At 40.2% G+C, this 22,762-nt stretch overlaps 1 protein-coding gene across 6 annotated transcripts in view; it reads right to left on the bottom strand.

The window, feature by feature from the left end:
- The window catches only part of RBM47 (RNA binding motif protein 47), a 151,474-nt gene that overhangs the window by 31,647 nt on the left and 97,065 nt on the right, over positions 1 to 22,762 (bottom strand). For 5 of the 6 annotated variants that reach the window (XM_084900929.1, XM_084900934.1, XM_084900930.1 and 2 more), the window contains one exon: positions 4,633 to 4,754. The gene's annotated coding sequence lies outside the window, so the exon portion shown is untranslated. Of the gene's footprint in view, positions 1 to 4,632; positions 4,755 to 18,762; positions 18,808 to 22,762 lie in introns of those variants that run through there. The other variant, XM_084900932.1, reaches the window with a different exon arrangement.

Here is a 22,762-nt window from a genome sequence, read left to right as displayed (position 1 = left end):
TTCGATTCCAATCAAGGGCATATGCATATCACTCTCGCCCTCCCCTTACTTTCTGAAATAAATAAAAATATATTTTTTTAAAAATGCATTACTGGATAAACAAAATGTGGAATATAAACATAATTCAATATTATTCTGTCCTAACAGGGAAGAAAATTCTGACACATGGATGAACCATGAAAACATTAATGTAAGTGAAATAAGGCAGACCCCAAAGAACAGATGTATAATTCTACTTAAATGAGAAGCCTAGAATAGTCAAAGTGATAAGAGACAAGGAGTAGAAAGGTGGTTGTCATTGGGAATATGAAAAGTTTCCATTTGGGAAGATGAAAAAGTTCTGGAGATGGATGGTGGTATTTATACAACACAGTGAATGTATTTAAAAAATATATATTTTATTGATTTTAGAGAGGAAGGAAGAGGGAGAAAGTGATAGAAACATCAATGATGAGAGAGAATAATTGATTAGCTGCCTCCTGCACGCCCCCCACTGGGGGATCAAGCCCATAACCCAGGCATGTGCCCTTGGCCGGAATTGAACCTGGGACCCCTCAGTCCACAGGCCAACATGCTATCCACTGAGCTAAACCAGCTAGGGCAACAATGTGAATGCATTTAATGCCTCAGAACTAAAAATGGTTAAAATGGTTAATATTATACATATTTTACCACAATGAAAAGAGAGTCATGGAAAACCAGCAGAGATTATCTATAATAATAATTAGACCAGACAGCTGAACAACCTTTCAGATGTCATTCCTGATGAAGCTGTGTTGCGGGGGCAGAGACAGAGATAGTTAGGAGCGATCAGGCAGGCAGGTGAATGGTTAGGGGTGATCAGGCAGGCAGGCAGAGTGTTTAGGGGTGATCAGGCAGGCAGTCAAGAGAGCGGTTAGGAGCCAGCAGACTCATATTGAGAGAGGGTGCAGGCCTGGCTAAGGGACCCCCACATCTCCTTGCATGAATTTTGTGCACTGGGCCTCTAGTCTATAATAATAAAAGCATAATATGCTAATTATACCAGATGACCTTTAGGACGAAGCTGAGGCTACGAGGGAAGCCCGGGCCCTGGGGGCCAGAGGGAAGCAGGTGGCAGCAGCCGGGGGAAGGAAGGCCTACTCTTGCATGAGTTTCGTGCATTGAGCCTCTAGTATGAAATTAAAAAAAAAAAAAAAAAGCAGATTTTTACAAGATGGGAAAATCAATTAGAAAAATTATGTTCTAGGTTATACAGCTTTTTCTTCATGTTTGTAATTCAAATCGCAAAGCAAGACAAATGACCAATATATTATTAGCAAATGAGACTTCTTAACTGTGTGAAATATAGTCAAAAAGTGCCTGTGTTGTTCCAAGATTGAGATTACAGCCATTTGGGGAACTATTACAATTTCTTCATGCTTTTAGGTTTTGGAAGTTGTCCCAACATATGTAAATATATATTTTTTAAAGTACAAAGCCAAACCGGTATTACAAAATGACAAAAAAATCTGAGTAGAGAGGAATCCAAAAAATATTTATGAAGTATGTACTCTACGTTAATATGCAAGGGACAATCTACCTCAGCGAGAAAGATTAGTTGGCAGGTGGCAGACTCTCTCACAAAGTTTGGCCTAGTCTCCCTGAAATTGCTCAGTACAGCTCAGTAGTTTAGTCACACAATTTTAACATTTCTGGCAGGTGTAGGTGGTGAAGGATAGCTAAATATTCATGCAATTATTATTATTTTTTCTTAGAGAAGGGGGGGGGGCGCGAGAGAGATATTGATTTGTTGTCCCATTTAGTTATGCATTCATTGGTTGATTCTTGTAGGTGCCCTGACCAGGGATCAAACCTGCCACCTCGGCATATTGGTACGACACTAACCAACTGAACTATTTGGCCAGGGCTCACAAACTTATTTACCCTTTAAACCTGTTCGGTATGTTTCAAATGTAGACTTTTAGTATATGTGTGTTGGAGTGGGGGAAGGGGAATTGGCACCAGGATGAGGATGAAGATTAGACAGAACTGTAGACTCCATCACCTTTAAAATTCTGGTCATGATTCTACAAACCTTTCAGTGAAGCCCATTGGCCATTCCTTTGCTTTGGGGTTCTTATCCTTTGGTATAACAGATATATTTATATCTGTTATTTAGGAATTACAGATGTTAGAGCTAGAGGAAACCTTAGAGGCCATACTGAAAAATTTTCCCAGGGAGACTTTCTCTCCCAAACTGGTGTGCTTCCAATGCCCGAGAAGTGACAAAACATATTATGGTGTTCACAGTTAAGTTTAGACATCTAGATAGCGAATGGTCTTCAATGTACACACCTCTGTTTACTGATAACCACTTCAGATACTTTTTAGGAAGAGACAAATTGACAAATTGAGTCTCTCATGTAAAAGAAGAAGCAGGCCTTGAGAATGTAAGTGACCTATCCAAGGATAAGTATTTTTAAGTTTGCTGTTTGGACTCCCAACTGGATTAAGCTTCTCAGAGACAATGAAAAGATGATCTTTTGTTCTCCTGAGGCACACGGGATAGAAATGAACAGAAGTGGTGATAATACCCACCGGATACATGCAAGCCCCACATATGCCTTTCCCTATAACAGATCTGAGAGATTGAAGCTGATGTACAATGTCAAGCACATGACACTGTCTTCTACATTAGAGGTCTGATATTGGCTAAGGCTGGGGTGTGCCAGGGGGAGGGAACAGGCTTTTGCTTCCTGAACTTCTGGAGAAATATTTATGATTTTATTTTTTTTAAAATATATTTTATTGATTTTTCACAGAGAGGAAGAGAGAGGGATAGAGAGTTAGAAACATCGATGAGAGAGAATTATCGATCAGCTGCCTCTTGCACGCCCCCTACTGGGGATGTGCCCGCAACCAAGGTACATGCCCTTGACTGGAATCGAACCCGGGACCTTTCAGTCCCCAGGCCGACGCTCTATCCACTGAGCCAAACCGGTCCCGGCATGATTTTAAACCTTCTTAAAGTGATAGATCTCAAGCATTACATGCGGGCAGTGAAATGAACAGTCATATATACTGGGAGGACAAGTACATATAATAGGCAATGGGCTGCTCATTTCAGGAGGACAGTTTGAATATATCAAGAGCTTTACAGTGCTCATTCTCATTAGCCCAACGATTCCATGTAGGGTAATTTACCCCAGGGAAATAATCAGAGACACAAGTGAAATTTATAGTCAAATTTGTTCACTACTGTGATATTTGTAACATAATGTAATAGTATATATTTATATGTGATATATCAAACATAATGTTCAACAGTATGAAAATGGCTAAATAAATTATGGCATAGTCGTAGGCTAGAATATTAATTTCATGTTCTCAACTATGTTTTCCTTGTAAAATCATACTGTAGAATATATATAAAATAGTTTTAAAAAAAGGAAAAAAGGAATACATTTGCCATAATGTTAATTGTGGTTTCTTTGGAATGTGGGATTTTAAGTAGTTTTATATTTTTTCTTTATTTTCCAGGTTTCCTTTAATAAATATGCTTTTATAAAAAGAAAAAAATTATAATTAAAAAAAAAATAATGTGACTCTCCAAGTCCCTTGATTCAGTCCAGATCCCAGCCTGGAGGATATGTGAAGAGGGGACTTTGGGTTGGGTCCAGGGTGTGAGGATTTGTTGGGCATGTAAGTGTCACCAGGACTTCTCCCTGACATACAAGGATCTACGGCCCCTACCTTCCAGATCTACGTGAGGCTGTGGTTGCCACTGGGGAGGGCTGGCCGCGCAAGCCTCCAGGTGAAGGTACAAGTTTCCTCTTTCTTTTGTTGCCCATCCCTGCCGTAGCGTACATAAAATTATCACCCACAGAATAATAATGCCTCCTATCTGTAGTGAATTATATAGTTGTGGAAGTGCACTTTCATATGTTGTAATTCACTGGATTGCCGTGAGTTAGGGGTTCTGATAGTTACTTTGACACCATCCGACAGGTGAGGTAACAAATGAGAAAAGGCATGAGAATTGATCAAGAAAATACAATCATCTTCCTTAGCTTGTACCAAGGCCCGCCCTCATGCCCAACCCTTTTGAAAGATGATGCTGATTGACATATCTTTGACCTCTATTTGTGGGTGTAAAAGACAAATTAGAGCCAAAACCGGTTTGGCTCAGTGGATAGAGCGTCGGCCTTTGGACTGAAAGGTCCCGGGTTTGATTCCAGTCAAGGGCATGTACCTTGGTTGTGGGCACATCCTCAGTAGGGGGTGCACAAGAGGCAGCTAGCTGATCAATGATTCTCTCTCATGGATGTTTCTATCTATATATTCCTCTCTCTTCCTCTCTGTAAAAAATCAATAAAATATATTTTTTAAAAAAAAGACACATTAGAAGCAACACATAATTGTTCCTCATCTCTCCTAAGATGCTCACACTTGCACCCAGCAGCTGTAGTTTTTTCCCTCCTGGGCCACAAATATATAAACTACGTAGAGAAATAGGATTTATATTGTGGGTTCAAAATAACGTATTGTGTATAGTCACTCGTGTTGCCACAAGCCTGGTGCACCTTGTCTAAGCAGCAGATACCTTGGTTGATAGGAGTGAAAAAGTATGGTTTTCCTCAAGAAGAAAAGGATAGCAGCTGGTATACTCACCAAAAAAACCACCAATTTGACTTGTCTGGTCCTTTACAGGAAGTAGAACAAGAATTCAGGCAAATTCAGGCAGCTTTCGGGATATCTCAGTTCAATTTTTGGAGTGCTCTTTGGGGCAAATCCTATGGGTAAAAAAAGAAAAGAAAAAAAAAATTTGTTAGAAATGTTTTCTATGTCAATACAATTTTCATACATGCATTACAAATTGGGGGCCATTTTTCTTTCAGAAGAAAACGGACTACCATTTCTCTATCGTGTTATCTACAAACCAAGAAAAGCAACCCTTTCCTTCTTCCTGTCCTTGAATGGGGAACCATAGTAAGAAAATGACCCATTTCTTCCATTTCTTGCATTTCCCCCTCTCCCTTCTTTAGAGCGCCCATGACTTCAAGATGAACAGCATATGCTTAGGAAGGAACACAGATACAGCCTACATTGTATGCTTAAAGACCCTTCATAACCGAGGTGATTCACTTCACAGGGCTGGTAAACCGAGCTCCTGGGCTGCCCTCCTCCTTTGGGGGCAGGGGGGGCGGGGGGTCTGCTACTCATCACTGATCGGTCATCACACTCTTTCCTGCTGAATCCAGGGAGGATCTCAGAACCACCGAAGCAAGAACCACCATCACTGACCACGGATGAGAGTTGCTGTAAAGTATTGGTATTGCTGTGAACTTGGTATTCTGCCCTAAGTGTGCCATTGAGACACTGCTGACAATGTTCTTTGCATGGAGGGTCCCACAGGATTTGGGATCCGAAGGTAAACGACTTTAAAGTCACTGATACAGGAAATATTCAAATGTAGGAGACATAAGTTCGAGATAAGGGTATTTCGGGTGAGACATCAAAATATATCCTAAGCACAAAACTTTTCCCTTTATTTCACGTCTGGATACATAATCAGCCCAACTTTAAGAGGCAGCTGGCTGATGTTTCTCTCTCATCGATGTTTCTAGCTCTCTATCTCTCTCCCTTCCTCTCTGTAAAAAATCAATAAAATATATTAAAAAAAAAAAAAAAAAAAAAAAGAGTGTTCTGCATAAGCTTCAATATGGCACAGCGGCTGCTGCACCGGCCTGGGAACTAGAGGACTAGCACTTTATTTTTTTATTGGCAAATATAATTATATGTAAATATAATTGTACATCAATGTAGAACATGATAGTCTGACAGTTTTAATTTGAGCTCTGCCATGACTTTTTCTGTGTCCTTAGATAAATCATTTCACCTACTTGAGCCAAAGTTTGTTCTCTTAAAGAAAAGGAGTTGGGTGACCAGTAGTTTTCAAACTTGTTTTTAACTTCTGTTTCGTCTCATAGCTTTAGATATAGCACCCTTTCTTCCATCAAACATGGGCCCAGACGCAGGAACAAAACCGAGAAAGCAGGAGCTGGCTGACGTGGAGGCAGGGGGTGATTCGGGGAGGCCCCTCCAGTCATCCCCGATTCCGCTCCATCCTCCACGGAGCCCTGAGGGGACCCGCAGGACCTTTAAGACCGCAGAGAGCACAGTGTGGAACCTGCCGATGGAATGGCCTCTGCAGGCATTCGCAGCTCCCAAATGATTCTGCCCTAACTGTCTTTATGTTGCAATGGCTGGCCAAGCATTCAGTGGGATTCTTTCCTTGATGGGAACACGTGCAATAAAACAACACGAGAAGCTGATTTTAATCCTTATTATCAATGATTCACTGGGGGAGGGGGAAACGACCACAGCCTCAAATAAATCATAGAGTAGCAGCTGTTAAGCTACAGCTTAGAGTCTATGGCCTACACCCCGTCTGTGTCCTGGCTAACACCTCATGATCAGCATCACCGTGTTTGGTAAAGTCAAAACAAACGTGCGAATCACAAGTTGCTCCTGGAATTCATCCTACCCTGTGAGGCAACAGAGTAACATTAAATGCCTACACTATTCACCTACCAGCTGAGTGACTTCAGACACATTTAACTTTCCTGAGCCTCACTTTTCTGCATCCGTAACGTGGGTCATACCACCTTCCTGCTCAAACCTGAATGTTCCTGCTGACGTAGGATTAAGTCCAATATCCTTAGTAGGTCCTATAAGGAAGACTTTGGCTCCTTTTGTCAACCTCATCTTGCACATGCCGTTCCCAACTCTTCAAACCCTTGCTAGTCCCCATACATAGCCCTCTCCCCCTTACCTCCCAGCTTACACTCATCCTTAAACCTCAGAAGCCATCCCTGTAACATCATGTAATCCCTCATAGCACTCCTCATAACACCAGGTTGAATTACATGCAATTGCCGTTTTGGAGGAAAGAAATGCTAGCCTACTGGCAATCTTATATGGTTTAACCTTACAATAATTGCTATAATAGTGGTCCCCTCCAGTCAATTGTAAACTTTACTAGGGCAAAATCTGGTTCCGACTCACTACTATGAACCCCGTGTCCCCCAGCCCACCCAGTAGGTGCTTAATGTTTAAATTAATGTGTGATATCATACTACATTTTTAATGCTAAGCACATAACTTTTATATTGTCATTGGTAGTAAAAATCAAGTTTTTATTCAAATGCTACTTCTAAGTGTCAAGGAATAAAATGAAGAAATGGAATGGGGAAAAAAATAACGTTTTAAGATTTTCATTTCTGGCATTTCTAGAAAGCATGAATCCTAGTAAGTATAATACACAACATGAGGGATAAAATTAGCCCACTGGTGTGGTATCACTCATGATTTTTTTTAAAACTCAAATGTTTCTCACTGAAGGGCAGAACGAAAACAACTCAGAAAGGCAACCAGATGGTTTGGGTGTCTCTCTTTTTACAGCTTTGGCGTGCAACAGCAAATCAGTTCGTGGGGGAAGAAATAGCATCTAAGAGAGTGCTAGACTGGCAACAGGAGTTTTAAAGTACACTTCCCCATGATATTCAAAAGGAATGCCTCCTAAAACTTGGAAAACTGTGCCATATTTGGTGTCCCCCATGAAATGGACAGAACAAAGACCAAGTCTAAACCAAGTTGGGTTGACGTGTGTGGTAGGTTAGCTACGTACTCTAATGATATTCATAGTGTTAATGTCAGCTGACAATCTGTGAGCGCTTATTGTGCTTTTCTCCTACACTGTCTTATCTGATCACTTCCACAGCCCCGTGAAGCGAAGTCTAAGGTTATTTTCATTCTGGAGGCTGCCCATTGGTGGAGCCCCTTAATTGTAAGGGACGAAGCTGGGACTCAAACCCAGGAGTTCTGAGGCCAGACCCTGTGCTCTTAGCTATTCTGCTCTTTGGAGAAATCCATTTGCTGCTGCACTGAGCCTGGAAGAGTAGAAGTTGTGCCGTAACAAAAGTGGTGCGTTTTTATGAATTGATATGGCAGCTTCAGAGTCATTTGTGACTCAGGGTCTACAGTCTAAGAACTTTTTTCAAGAGTCCCAGAATTCAGCTTAAAGCAGTAAAAGATATTCTCAACCTGGGATAGAAATGTAGGAGTTCAACTTTTCGGTTGAAGAGTAGAGAATGTCGGAGACTCGTAGTATCACAGATTTAGAAATCCCTGGTTATCCCATTTGTTCCCCAGCTCCTTGCAAAACCTGGCGCATTTTGGAAGGCGTTTAAGAAATCACAGAGACCCACCAAAGGCGTAAGCAGAGCCCGCAATTTCACTTTCTAGTCACTGCTCAGCCAATAATTTCTAATCGGACTATTCTTTCTTGCTACATTTTTTTTAAAAAAATCATCTACCTCTTTGAGTTTCCAAGTAAAGGAACATACTAACATTCACACTATAGAAACAGAATTTTAAAAATAAATACAAGTCACTACTTCTTCACATATGATTCATAGATGGTGGTTATTGAGCTATCGCTCCCCACCCCCCTCCGTCTCGGTGCATTAACATTTGACCCTTTTTATAAAATGCACCTTGTACCAGTGAAACCTAAGGCACCAGCGAGTTACTCATTAAACTTGGGTGCCAAGGGCCGGCTTGTACAAATTACACTGTTAACTGCCTGGCCCTGGCCTGTGTGCAGGAGTGGAAAAAAAGCAATCATCGTAGCTGTGAAATTCTGTCATATCGGCAAAATTGAGCTACAAATTGCAGCAATTCATGCCTGACCTCTGATCTGTGAAGTTAGTCTAAGACCTTTGACCCTCCGCTTGGAATTGAGAAACAGCCTTTACTTGGGCTGGAGAAGATGGCGAGCTAGGATTCTCCGCAGTGAATTGTTAACTCTGTGATTATTGGTCAATCCCGTCCACCTCCCCCAAGGAGCCGGCCAGAGCCAGCTACCAGGAGGATCTGGAGGGTGACTTGCCATAAAGCGGCATTTTGGACAAATCTACTAAAAGGAAAAAGCTTTCGAGTGCAAAAATCTTTTAAACGAGTATGTTAAAAATAATAAGAAAGGGGGGAATCTGAGATAATTTAAATTATTGGGCATTTATACTTAGTGATATACGCATTAAAAAATTCTCTCTATAAATTAAACAAAAGCAGCATTTTAACTAAATACTTTAAACATTTTTACCAAATGGTATCATTTCTTATACTATGTTATATCTTTAACCAAATGTATTAGTTTATTTCTGTTACAAAATACAACCCATAGTAGGCCATCTTTGGGATAAAGCAATAATGAGAAACCAGTTATACTTTTTTTCCAAACTCTAATTTACCTTCTAATAGTAAACATTAGATGTAGGCTTTTGACAAGAATAACAACATACATTTCTTATTGTGTACATTTTGTTGCACCACTGATTTCTCATTTTACTCATAATGAGGAAGGTTTTCCTTTGGAGGATTAGCTTCCAATGCTATTAAAATTGCTCCATTTTCAGGTAGCAATCTGATTCTATTTTTCTTGTTTCTTCAAGTCGCTATTAGAACAAATCTCAAATAGCATATAAAATATAATTAACCTACTCTTTATAATGAAAGTGAAACTTATTTGTAGTCTTTAAAGCACATAATCTACACGTAACTAACTCCATTTCATAAACTTCACTATTGGCTTGAAAAAGTGATTGATTCAAGCATCTTCTTAAACCAGAAAGTTTTCCCAGAGAACTAACCTTTATGTAGTAATTATCATAATGCTGATTCCATTAACTCGTTTTATTTTCATTATCTCACATCTTAAAAATCACAGATTTCGTCTACAGAGACAGACTCTGAAAAGATTATGGAAAAACAAGAGTGGGCCTTATTGATAAATTCCTGCTTTCTATCTCACAGTTAAAATAGCAGCAATTTATGAAATCATGACTTTGCCAAAGACCTAGCTTTTAGTGTATTTAGCTGCTGGATGAACCGATTTTGTTTTTTTAGTTCATAACTTAAGAATTTTGGTTTTGCTGCTAGAAGGTAAATGGTACAGTATTTGACATCCTCACAAACTTCACTTATTTTTTTTTCCTGGCCTTCAAAGAAAAACAAACAAAACGGATCATTTGTTTATGCAATCCGACCTAAATTACTTTAATCAAACACAACCATCTCATCCTCCCATACAATTTAAGCAAATAAGGTGTCCCCCTACCTTTCCAGTCCTGAAATCTGGATGCGGCAGGCTACTGGTCACAAAAGCTTTGCTTAAGCAACCTTCGCTCCTGATCCCAGGAACGGCGGAGCTCTGTAATGCGGCCACGGCTCCTCATTGGCCGGGAGCTTTGGCCACCGAAATGCCTTGGGAGTCATTTGCTAAGGGCACCTGGAATGAGCTGGCAGTGGGTGGTACGGAGAGAAGGGAGGTGTTACAACTGCCAGATACAAAATGCTCAACAGCAGCCTCAACACTCCATGGAAATGCTACTGTAAGAAGAGACCCAAGAAGACAGAGAAGGAAATGTAACTGAAATGTTTTACTATTGTAAAACAAAAATACTGACTAACAGGAAACAAATGGTGTTTAAAACCCACCTTCCTGGAATAAGATGGGTGCCCACTCCCTGTCCTGATTGACACAGACGAGGAAAACAGTAATTCCCACTTCCCGGGGGTCGTGGTGGGGATCGAATGAATGAGTTCATGTAAAGCACTCAGAAAATTTCTTGGCATACAGAAAGTCCTCAGAAAACGTTACTATGGCTTCTTAGAAATGTTCTAGTTTTAGCAAAGGTTGCCTTTTTTTCCTCATTATTTCTAGGGTAAATAACCTGGATTGAGGACCCTTTATCTTCCTCGTAATCATTACCAACAATCCTGTTTATGATAAGCCTGGAAGGAAAAGGATACAGGCAAAAATATGGCATAAACAAACTCTCGTTTTATTTTATCAATTTGGATTTGGATGTGGATATACTGATTAAAAAAAAAAGAAAAGAAAAGAAAAAGTAGAGAAAAATAGAAGGGGGTGTAGAAAGAGAAAGAGAGTGGTTAAGACTGGATTCATTGATAACAAAAATAGTCGGTACATGATTACATGATAACTGGTCGACCAGAAGGACTGGCGGCCCGTGAGCAGAGTAAATACTCCCCCTGTCAGGCAGTGAGGAGCCGGAACCTCATCTCAAGGCTGAGTCTGTGGGTGCAGGCGATTGGGAAATGGGGGCACAGGGGGGCTCAGACGGCTCCTGGAAGCCACGAACATCCCGGAGTACAGACCTTCTGAACCAGGAATAAAATGAGCTCCGTGGCATATAAAGTGAGGAACACATCTGTAACTCTTCCTGAAATAAAGATTTCAAAGCGGTGGTCTCCGGTTTTCCCTTAGCGGTGGTTATTCTGTAATTGTTAGCCTTGCTAAATTCTACAAACCACAGCAATCTGAAGTAGCCCGGAGGGGAAGTAAAAAGGCCAGAGTGAACACGAAAGTTTTCAATTTATTTACCTAACTCTATTTCTTTTCTTTTCTTTTCTTTCTTTCTTTCTTTCTTTCTTTCTTTCTTTCTTTCTTTCTTTCTTTCTTTCTTTCTTTTTCTTTCTTTCTTTCTTTCTTTTTAAAGAGACAGTTTTATTACTTCCGAATAATATCATCTAAACCTATCAATAGTAACTAGAAAATGCCATAATGTTCATACAGAACAAGTCTGAGATTTATAAACATGTTAAATACTGTTTAAAATGAAACTGCTAGGTTCCCATGTCCCATGAAAGATGTGGTCTTTGCAAGAAACGAGTTCGAATGGATTCAAACAACATAGAAAAATCCACATAAAAAGTAAAGGTCCCTCTTCCTCCACTGCCACTGGCCTTGACTCCTCCTCCACAGTCCTCAACGGAGGCAAATGCATAAAACTACATCCATGGCATCACAGTGAGCATAGCTCTGACTCACAGCAAGCTTAAGTCATCCCTGGAGGAGTGACCGACCTTTTGTTTTAACAAGCCACCTTGTTTTCAGAGTGGAGTGACAGCAGGCCAATCTGAGGTCTGAGGCTGTGGAAAAAAGAAGGAAAAAAAATACAGGCACAAAATAGAAGCTTGAGAGCAGATAAGCTCTAAGGTAGATTTGAAAAAAGGAACAATACTACTCAGACCCCCCTGGGAGAGGAGGAAGTGCAGGCCTGGTGAATACATAATCGGAAAGCAGGAAACTGTTCTGTGGTCTATTTTAAATAGAAGTAATTAATTAGTAAGGTCACCTATACATCCTACTACATATATTTTTTTAGTATTTTGAATTATCTCAAGGCTAAGATAGAGTTGATGTAAAGATCAACTGAATGTGTATTTTCTTTCTATATAATTGTATATACTTTTCCAGAAGTAGATTTTACACTATTTAAAGTTTGAAAACCTTTGCTGAAATTGTTTATTGTGTTAATGTGTGACTACAGCATAAGAGGAAGATGCTGTACACACATACACATACACACACACACACACACACACACACACACACACTCTGAAGTACTTATCTCCACCTGAAAAGGTGTCCAAGATTGGCACGAAAGCCATGTGACTGTACTGATGGTATCAGCAATAATGGTTGACCATGAAACTAACCAACCAGCACTAGGAAAGGAAGCTCAAAGAGATGGGGCATGCTATCCATTGGAGAGTCCTAATGGACACAGAACCCACCAGAAGAATGGCCAAATTTTAACAAGGACTTGGCCTCAGCTGTAGGCACTGTTTTCTTATATTTGGATTTGATCTCGGCATTCAATATTCTAGGACAATTATTGACTTTCTATACTATGCCATTTCCTATTTTTGGCACTCGGGACGGCAACATTTAATAATAAGAAATCCCTGCCTTCTGGAGTTGTATTCCAGTTGGGAGACAGATAATAAATAAACTCATAAAAACACCAATAATGTCAAGGTAGTCACTGCAGCTGTATGCACTGTTTACATCCCTTCCCACTTCCACCTCTACTTCAGACCTAAAGCATTTCTCTGCTTTTATAAGCCGGTATATCATTCCATAAACCTGTACGATTAAAGCCACCGTAGTCTAGTAATTTGCTAGATACCCCATCAAACAGTACCAGCAGGAAGAATGAAATAATTGTCACATCTGGGATGAAGTGTTTATCTGATCTGGACATCAGGAAAGGATTTGAGAGCTTTCGTTTTAAACTTTAAAATTGTTCTCTGCTCAATCGGTACAATTGTTTTAAAGAGTAAAATTATAAATAGTAACTAACATTTGTGATTTCATTCACTCAGTCAATATTATCAAGTCCCTTTAAAATGCCAGGCACTGTTCTAGGTAAGAGGGGCGACAGCAGTGAGCAGGACAGATAAAAATCCCTGCCCTCGTGAGCCCTACAAACTGGTGGGGGAGAAGGCACTGAATGGCTAAATCAATAAAATTATAATAGTAACTAAATCAGTAAAATTATAACAGTAATATGTGAAAGAGCTAAGAAGAAAATGCATCAGAGAGAGAACAGGAATGTGCGTGTGCTGTCCCCCCCCCCCCCTCTCTCTCTCTCTCTCTCTCTCTTTCTTCCCCACACTCATCCGTCTATTTACCTACCCACCCTTCACCTTACTTCCCTGACCCTGCTAGTGACAGGCATTTCTGTACGTAATAGAAAAAGCTAGGGAGTTTTGGAGATGGTATCTTTGGAGCCAGATAGGAAAATCTTTAATTGCTTGGGGAGTGAAACCATAACTTTAAAAAGCCACAAAATCTAATTTAAATCTAAAGACAATTCCCTAGGCAGCCTTTGTCATCGATTCTCAGAAACCTGTTAGGTTTTATAGTGATTCCTTTCTGCCCCTCTAACATAGCAAACTGTAATGTCTGATAAGCTATGCAGTTACCAGTCTTTATATATCCTGGTGTACCAGACTTTTTTTTGAGAAGAGGAAGTTCAGAATAAATATTGAATGTAGGTGGAGAGGAGACACCTATTGCAAAGTCATAGATGATGTGTACACGTTCAAGCCCATGTGCCACTAGAGAAAAGCCAGCTGCCTTAAGTAATAATATGGCAGCAGATGCTCCCTCCTAGAAGGGGCAGTCAGTTAACAAGAGCTCAGGAAGTGTGTGCTTTAGCCAAATATTATTCATAACTAAATGGTGTTTTACTAATTTCTACTAAATGGCCACAGAAATCCCCTAGCATTCTAGATTTACCAAGTAGAGTGCTTTTCCATTCGAGGAGGTGTTTACTGAGAACTTCCAATAACTACAAGGTAGATTCAAGCTCTGGATATGTATGTGTGTGGAGGGGGGGGAATTGCAGTCCTAGACCTGACTTGATCTCTATTAACGAGGAGCTAATAATCTTCTTGGAGAGACAATTAAATGTCAGTTAGGACACGTAAAACACTAGGCAAAATGAAGCCCCATGTGCTGTGTGGACAGGAAGAGCCGTGGAGTCGGGTAGAGAGCGTTGTCAAGTGACCGTGCGGAAAGCTATGGAAAGAAACGTCTGGAACTGCAATTGATTCACAGTAATTTAGGTTATCCCCATGGGCAGTCACAAACCCACAGCTTTAAGACAGGCACTTTTCTGTTCTGTTCACTTTGTAATTAAGGACAACAACATCTTTTCCTGACGAATTTTTTTTTTATTTTAAGAATTAGATATTATCAATATTGGCATTAATCTTAACCGTAGTATATGTTTATAAGTATGATACCTTAACCAACCAGGAAATGGAATCTTGTCAGAGGCTTGAATAGCTGGCAAGGTACTGAGTAAGTTATGTTATCTTTAAAGGACTAAGAACGCTTTTTTCTTAAGATCTTTGGGTTCAGTTCTTGTTTAGGCTGAATTATCTGTTCAACATATTATTTTACTACTTTCTAAAATCAGCTCTTACTTTTTGAGAACATAAAAGTAGATATTCTAAAGAAATTAAAAAAAATATATGGATGGTGAAGGCCTTTGGTGGAGGTGACGGGGGGGGGGGGGGTGAAGGGGGGGAAGGGTTGCTGGGAGGCCTAGAAGAGGTCAATGCGGGGAAAGGGGACATATGTAATACATTCAACAATAAAGATTAAAAAAAAAAATGGAAATAGTGGAAACCATGCCAAAAAAATCTAATGGATTACAACTGGCTCCCGTGGATCTGTGAGCAAATTAAGTCATCGCTTAAAAGCATTAAGACAGGTTAAGTCATCGCTTAAAAGCATGGAAGGCTGATCAGTGTAAACAGGGTGCTAAAATTAGCAAGGAGTGTGCGTTCCAAAAAAAGAACAACATAAAATAGTACTGGAGCAAGTCGTTTAGACACAATGAACCTAATTTACTCTGAGCAAAGGGTGACTTTGGGAGGCACCCGATTCTGAATTGGTTATATGAGTTATTCCATCATCCAGCAGGTGGTTACTGATCCCCTGTTGTGTGTGGCTTTGTCCTAGACCCTGGAGACGGTGCTGACCAAGACAGACAAGGTCCTTGCCATCATGTTGGGGAACCAAACTAAACAAGCAAATATGTATGTTTTTGGGGAGCAGAGTGATAAAGGCGATGAGGAAGAATAAAGCAGGGCTAGAAGGGGGTGTGGGGGCTGTTTTGATGGGGTGGTCAGGGAAGTCCTATCTTGAGTAGGGACCTGATGCTTGGAGACCCAGAGGAAAAGATTCCAGAAGAAGGAAGGAGAGACCACGACAGGGGGTAGCCTGGGTACCTGAAGAGCAGCAGGAAAGGGGCAGGGCAGCAGGAGAGGGTCAGACGAGGGCTTTCTACAAAATGACTCTGGGCTCTATTGGGCTATTGGAGGATTCTGAGAAGAGAAGTGGGTATGAAGTGATTTTCTTTTTCTTAAGATCACTCTGGCAGAGAAGAAGCCAGAGACCCGCAAAAGAGGAAGCAGAGGGGCAGTTTGGGAGGTTGCTCGGGTCATCCAGGGGATGGGACGGTGGTGGCCTCCCCGAGGGAGGTAATGCTGGGCTGGTGAGAAGTTAACTTTGAGTTGTATTTTAAAGGCCGCGTTGACAGGGCTGGTTTAATGGATGCCATGTCTGATGACAGTGTCCAGGATGACTAATATTTTCAGCCTGCGCATTGAGAGAAGGGTGGTGCCATAATACCACGTCAGAACGTTTTTTTTATGGCATTGCATTGAGTCATAAACTGTAAAAACACACACGGGCCTAAAGTGTGGGTGCTGCTAGTCATCAGGCAGCATATTAAAATGTTATTTTCAAAAATGTAGGTTTTAGGCAACCAATGCCCTCTGTCCTGAACTTTGTTGCTAAATACACTGTGCATGAATCCCGCGGCCTCTCCATTTCCGGTTTCCTCTGTTACTTGCATTGTTCTTTAACCCAAAGGAATGTGTTCACTATGGACGACTGATTTCAGGGCCAAGAAGCAACAAAATACCAAAACACGGTCACAGCGACTTCCATTATTAAAAGGATAAAACACAAATTTAAGAGACACAATGGATGGGGTGGGGTGGGAGTGACTATACAAAAGGTCCATACTCTCGGCACTGCCGAATTTGAGGGAAACAAAGATGTGCAGAAGTAAGAGCCGGCCTGGAAAACTCTTGGGAAGCTCCCAAGGCCTCGTGGACAGCAGCGTTGGGGGATGTAATGAGTGGGCCCCTCCCTCATTCTCCACTCTGCAGGCCTCTCCGGTCCATACTCTTTTCATCTTGGGCTTCATAACCCAGTTCTTACTCTGCCCCCCTCATAACTGTGACCTGATTTTGCATAATTTTTGTTACTGACCCCGTTTATCTCTGTCCCTCAGCACCGACCGAGGTCTAGAATCTTCTTCTCTTGCCCCTGTATGCCCCCCTCCTCTTACATTACCTGCTTTCCATTCCTCCATTAAAGAACATATTGGCTCTAGCCAGTTTGGCTCAGTGGATAGAGCATCAGCCTGTGAACTGAAGGGTCCCAGGTTCCGGTCCGGTCAACGGCACATGCCCTGGTTGTGGGCTCGGTCCCCAGTGGGGGGCATGCAGGAGGCAGCCAATCAATGATTCTCTTTCATTGATGTTTCTATTTCTCTCACCCTCTCCCTTCCTCTCCGAAATCAATAAAAATATGTAAAAAAAACACACACACACACACACACACACACACACATATTTTAGATATCCTGTTAGCTAATAACATAAAGAATGTCAATTAATTTATATGCAATACACACACTTATATAATGTACATACGTATATGGTATTTATATTTTAACGTCTCTCTTTGGAAATTACAAATGACTTTCAAACCCAACAAAGTGTTCAACCTCACATTGGGAAGCAAATAATGTATATGAAAGCCAAACATTATAAACAATTTCACTTTTAATCAATAAAATTAACAAATATTTTTTAAAATAATAGTTTATTGATTTTTGGTTTTAAGAGAAGGGAGAAGACAAACATAGATGTGAGAGCCCAGCATCTATCAGTTGCTTCCTGCAAGCCCCTCACTGGGGATTGAGCCCAAAACCTGGGCATGAGCCCTTAACTAGGAATCAAAACAGCAACCTTTCAGGACACAGGATGACACCCAATCAACTGAGCCACACAGGCCAGGGTTAACTAGCAAATATTTAAAGTGACTAATGCTAAAGTATCATTATTCAGTAAGGTAAGTATAAATTGATCAAAAACATTCTTTTAGAAAGAGATTTTCTAATACATATGAAGAACCCTGGAAAACATTCACTGTCTTCACTTACTAATTATGTCTTTAAGAATCCACACTAAAGAAATAATAACAAAATGAAGTTTACATGCAAAGATGTTTATCTTGGAATTTTTAATAAAAACTTTGAAACTACCCAAATCCTTGACCTTAAAGGAATCGTTAAATAAATGGTGGTACATAAGCTACTAAAAACTATATTTATGAAGAATTTTAATGTCATAAGTAAAGGTTTTAGGGAAGACTAAGAAAATCCACATAAAACTGCGTAGATCACATCATCTCAATTGATGCTATGGAAATAAAAACTAGAAAAAAATATCACAAACTATTGACAGTGGTTGTCTCTGGGTACTAAGAGTATTGAATGTGGGTGATTTAAAAATTTCCTTTTTTGCCGAGACTGGTTTGGCTCAATGGATAGAGCGTCGGCTTGGGGACTGAAAGGTCCCAGGTTCGATTCCGGTCAAGGGCATGTACCTTGGTTGCGGGCATATCCCCAGTAGGGGGTGTGCAAGAGGCAGCTGGTCGATGACTCTCTCATCGATGTTTCTAGCTCTCTATCTCTCTCCCTTCCTCTCTGTACAAAATCAACAAAATATATATTTTTTTTAAAAAAGAATAAAAATTTCCTTTTTATGTACTTCTGCATTTTAACATTATACACACATACATTTGTTATATAACTTTAGCATATATAACTTTGATCATCCGGCAATTTAAAATGATTTGATAAAATAAATCTCTTAGTTTAAGCCCCATTCTCTCCTTTTCAGCCCGTCATTAAGTTCTTTCAGTTCTCTTCCTTTCCTCTCCCAGACTGAGCTCAGCATTAGCCATGCACAACCTCCCACCTCCACTCCTTGCTTTCCTCCTTGCTACCCACGTTCCCTGTAACCATCCTGAGAGTAGTTAGGAAGAAATGTCTAACCTACATATATTTGGGATCATGTTACCCATGTGAAGGGAATTCGATATGATCCTTGGTCATCCGTAACACTCCAAGCTTTTGATCTTGAACTGCAAATCTTTGGTAACTTCCCTTTGTTCCTCTCAACCTCAATAGATCCACACCCACACGCAAAATCCCCAATTTTCTCTGAGCAGACCCTGTTTTCCTCCCTCACGCCTTCTGAAAGCCTTCTTACCCAGGTATCTGCTTTTCTGCCTCGTTGCTTAGAGCATCCCTTCCTTCTTCATACATTTGGCAATGGCTGTGCTTGTCATGTGCAATCAGACTTGCAAAATGGATGGAAATTCCTGTTTCATCACAGCGTTGCCTAAATAGCGATTGCTTCTGGTATACATAAACTCTAAGTCCACGTTTGAAAATTAAAACTTCTACGCAAAGTTTAAGGCAGTCATGTAATAAATGAGATACTGGACACTGACAGTCAGTTTTGTGTTTGTTTGCTCACATAGTTGTCATTTGCTTGCATGACAAGATGACAGCTGCCCCTAAGGTCTCTCCAAGGCGTTTGCTTTCAACCTCTCTCCCCTGCCCAGCGAATACACACAGAAATTCACTGAATTGGGCTCAATTAATTGCTTGTGATAAGAATTTCAAACTATTGGTAATATACTTTTGAGTTACAACATGGAGCCATACATCATAATCAGAAATTTTAGCTTAAGAATCACTGTGAGCTCTGGCCAGCCAGGTAGCTCAGCTGGTTATAGCGTTGTCCTGATAAGCTACAGTTGCAAGTTTGATCCCTGGTCAGGGCACATATAAGAGTCAACTAATGAATGCATAAATACGTGGAATAACAAATCCATATCTCTCTCTCTCTCTCTCTCTCTCTCTCTCTCTCTCTCTCTCTCTCTCTCTCTTTCACACACACACACACACACACACACACACACACACACAATTAATCCATAAATAATAAATAAAAGAATCATTGTGAAGCAAAGACCTCAGTGTTCAATCTCTTGAGCTGTTTGGTGAACAGCTATGGAGTCATTAGGAGGAAGGAAAAGCATTTTGCCAGCTGCTGCCTCTGACTAGTGGAAACATGCATGTATGTACCTCTCCAGTGCTGCCGGATTGATTCCAGGCTTCTGATCTGAAATGCATATGAGCCTCTGTCACCTCAGTGATTGAAAGCACCTCATTTCTCCAGCTCTCTGACAGACCGGGAAGCCAAGAAATGGCAAGGAAGCAGCTTATTAGCAGCATGTTTTTAGAAGTGCCAACACTGAAATCATCCGTTCCCGAGCTCCAAGTGAAGCTATGAAAATTTTATATGAAAATCACTTTGATCTGGAGTGTTAATGAAAATAATAGTGTCATGACTCCTTGTAATTACTCAAATGGACAATTTTTTAAATTGGAAATACACCTTTCTGTAAAAATACACTTTTATGAAGAGGAAGTAGTAGATACATCCCTCAAACAGAGAAGCATGTGATTAACAGTAACTGCTTATTAAATTTCTTTTTAGTGGTTATCACTAATGCACTGATTGGAAGTAAAACTACAAAAAAAAAAAAATCTTGATTAATTGAGGAAACAGAATGCCATTAATGGTATTTACTTCTCTTATAGAAATGAAGAAGTAGAGATTATTATGTTAAAAAAAAAATCTCCATTTTAGATTCTATAAGAACATATGTGCCAGAAGAAACATCAGTTAGTAATTGAACTTGGGTTGAAAAATTAAACAACCAAACATAGCAGCTAAGGTTGACACTGAGAACTTATCTAAATTTCAACTTAAACTTTTCTTTTTATCAAGAACTGAGCATTAAATAGAATTTAGAAATATTTACTAAAATGAAATAAAAGACAAACTATAAATGAGGTGGGTTGCAGCACATACAATGAAGAGTTCATTTTCTTAATGTGTAAGAGCTCTTACAAAACTAGGAAAAATATAACACTAAATATGAGCAAGGATAAGAATGGATAGTTTGCAGAAAAATGAAATTATATGGCCAATAAACAAAAGATATGTTCAACTTTATTAAATAGAAACCTAAATATCAAACGGGGACTCGGATTCTTTTTGGATCCCAGAAGCTAGTGCCAGTACTTCTTTAAGCAACCCCTAGAGTGGAGGAACCTAAAATCCCAACAGCCACCAAAACTTAGTCCCTGAGCTCCCCTGGGAGGGAGTGACCTTAGATGGTCAAGGGTCATCTCTTAGCTCTTTTACATCAGAGTGGAACTTCTATTGAGGATTAGCGGATGAAACTGGATGATACACAAAGGAAACTAGAATGAATCAGAGTCTTGGGAACTGAGATGTTCCTTGTGGTTAATGATTTCACCTCTACACAACCTATTTCTTTCCTATCAAAACCCAATGTCTAGTTATAACGTAGAGCGTACACACACACACACACACACACACACACACACACACACACACACCTGCCAGCATGGCTAAGTGATTGAGCATCGACCTAAGAACCAGGAAGTCATGGTTCGATTCCCAGCAGAGGCACATGGCCTGGGTCACATGCAGAGATATGAATGTGAGAGATATGAAACATCAGTGATGAGAGGGAATCATTGATCAGCTGCCTCCTGCATGCCCCACACTGGGGATGTAGCCTGCAACCCAGGCCATGTGCCTTGACTGGGAATTGAACCATGACCTCCTGGTTCATAGGTCATGCTCAATCACCTAGCCATGCTGGCTGGACTAAAAATAATATAAAGTGCTATTGGTCTAAAAGTTTTGGGAAATAGTTGACAGCTAATACTGATTACTATTAATGATCTACAAACCTGGACAGATATGTGTGCTGCTGATCCCAGGCCCCACTATTTGTCTAATTTTGGAGCCTACGGCCTGCAGGCTCCTCAACACCTCATGTGCCCATCTTTCACATCCTTATATAATTATTTGTAAGCATGGCTAAACAAAGAACACATGGCATGCTCCACATATGAAGAAATAGATGAAATTTGTTATTATTATTTCTGACTATTCATACTAAATTTAGTCTTCCAAAAAACAAATATACTTTTCACTGATCTTTGGATATAATTCAACTTCTTGATTTAAGTACCAAAGAAAGCTCATGCTGAAACTGGTTTGGCTCAGTGGTAGAGCATCGGTCTGTGGACTGAAAGGTCCCGGGTTCGATTCCGGTCAAGGGCATGTACCTTGGTTGTGGGCACATCCCGGGTAGGGGGTGTGCATGAGGCAGCTGGTCGATGTTTCTCTCTAATCGATGTTTCTAGCTCTCTAGCTCTCTCCCTTCCTCTCTGTAAAAAATCAATAATATATATATATATATATATATATATATATATATATATATATATAGAAGAAAGCTCATTATCAATTTGTAGATTGAGTTCTTTTCTTCATGTTTCCTCTAGTATTTTATAATTTCTCTGCACTTTCAGGACCAGAAAAAAAAAGCAGGTGTCAAGGTTTGTCTTTGTGTGTGTGCATGAATGTGTGTATCCACATATTTTCTACTTAGTGATGTTTTTTATAAAAAGAATATTTTATTTCTTTTTCCTATAGGTAATATGGAAATAACTATTTCCCTATATCAACCTCAGATATGTTGTGGGGGGAAAATATGCCTGAAAGTACTCTACATTTTCAGGAAGAGAAGCAACTAATTATTAGAATTTTTTAGGGATAGCATTTTCTTTTTAAAAAATATGCATTTTTGTTGATTTCAGAGAGGAAGGGAGGGAGAGATAGAAATATCAATGAGAATGAATCGTCAGTCAGCTGCCTCCTGCACACCCCACACTGGGGATCCAGCCCCAAACCTGATTGGGAATTGAACTGCGACCTCCTGGTTCATAGGTTGATGTTCAACTACTACTGAACCACACTGGCTGGGCTAGTGATACCATTTTCATAATTTATGGTACTCCCATCCTGAGTTTGTTTCAAATTTGTTTAGGAAAATATCTCTTGCTGTTGTTCTCATATCATCATTGAAGTCTGAGTGGATGGTCAAATAAGTAATGTCTGAGCTCATTCAAGAAAAGAGCTCTTGTTTGGAAGTAACATCCAGGGCTGCTACATCCCAGTAGGAAAGCAGTCTCAGCACCTGGTAGCAAACAGAGGTGAAGTTCGTCCTGGTAGCATGTTCGGGTGAGGTCATGGATGGTCAGCAAAGTACAAACTAATGGAAATACAACCCAGGGCTCTGTAGCTACCTTAC

Source organism: Pipistrellus hanaki (assembly GCF_964339955.1).
Source record: "Pipistrellus hanaki genome assembly, chromosome: 1".
Lineage (NCBI taxonomy): Eukaryota > Metazoa > Chordata > Mammalia > Chiroptera > Vespertilionidae > Pipistrellus > Pipistrellus hanaki.
The sequence above is the reverse complement of the archived record's forward strand: the minus strand, read 5'-3'. Positions and strand labels throughout refer to the sequence as shown.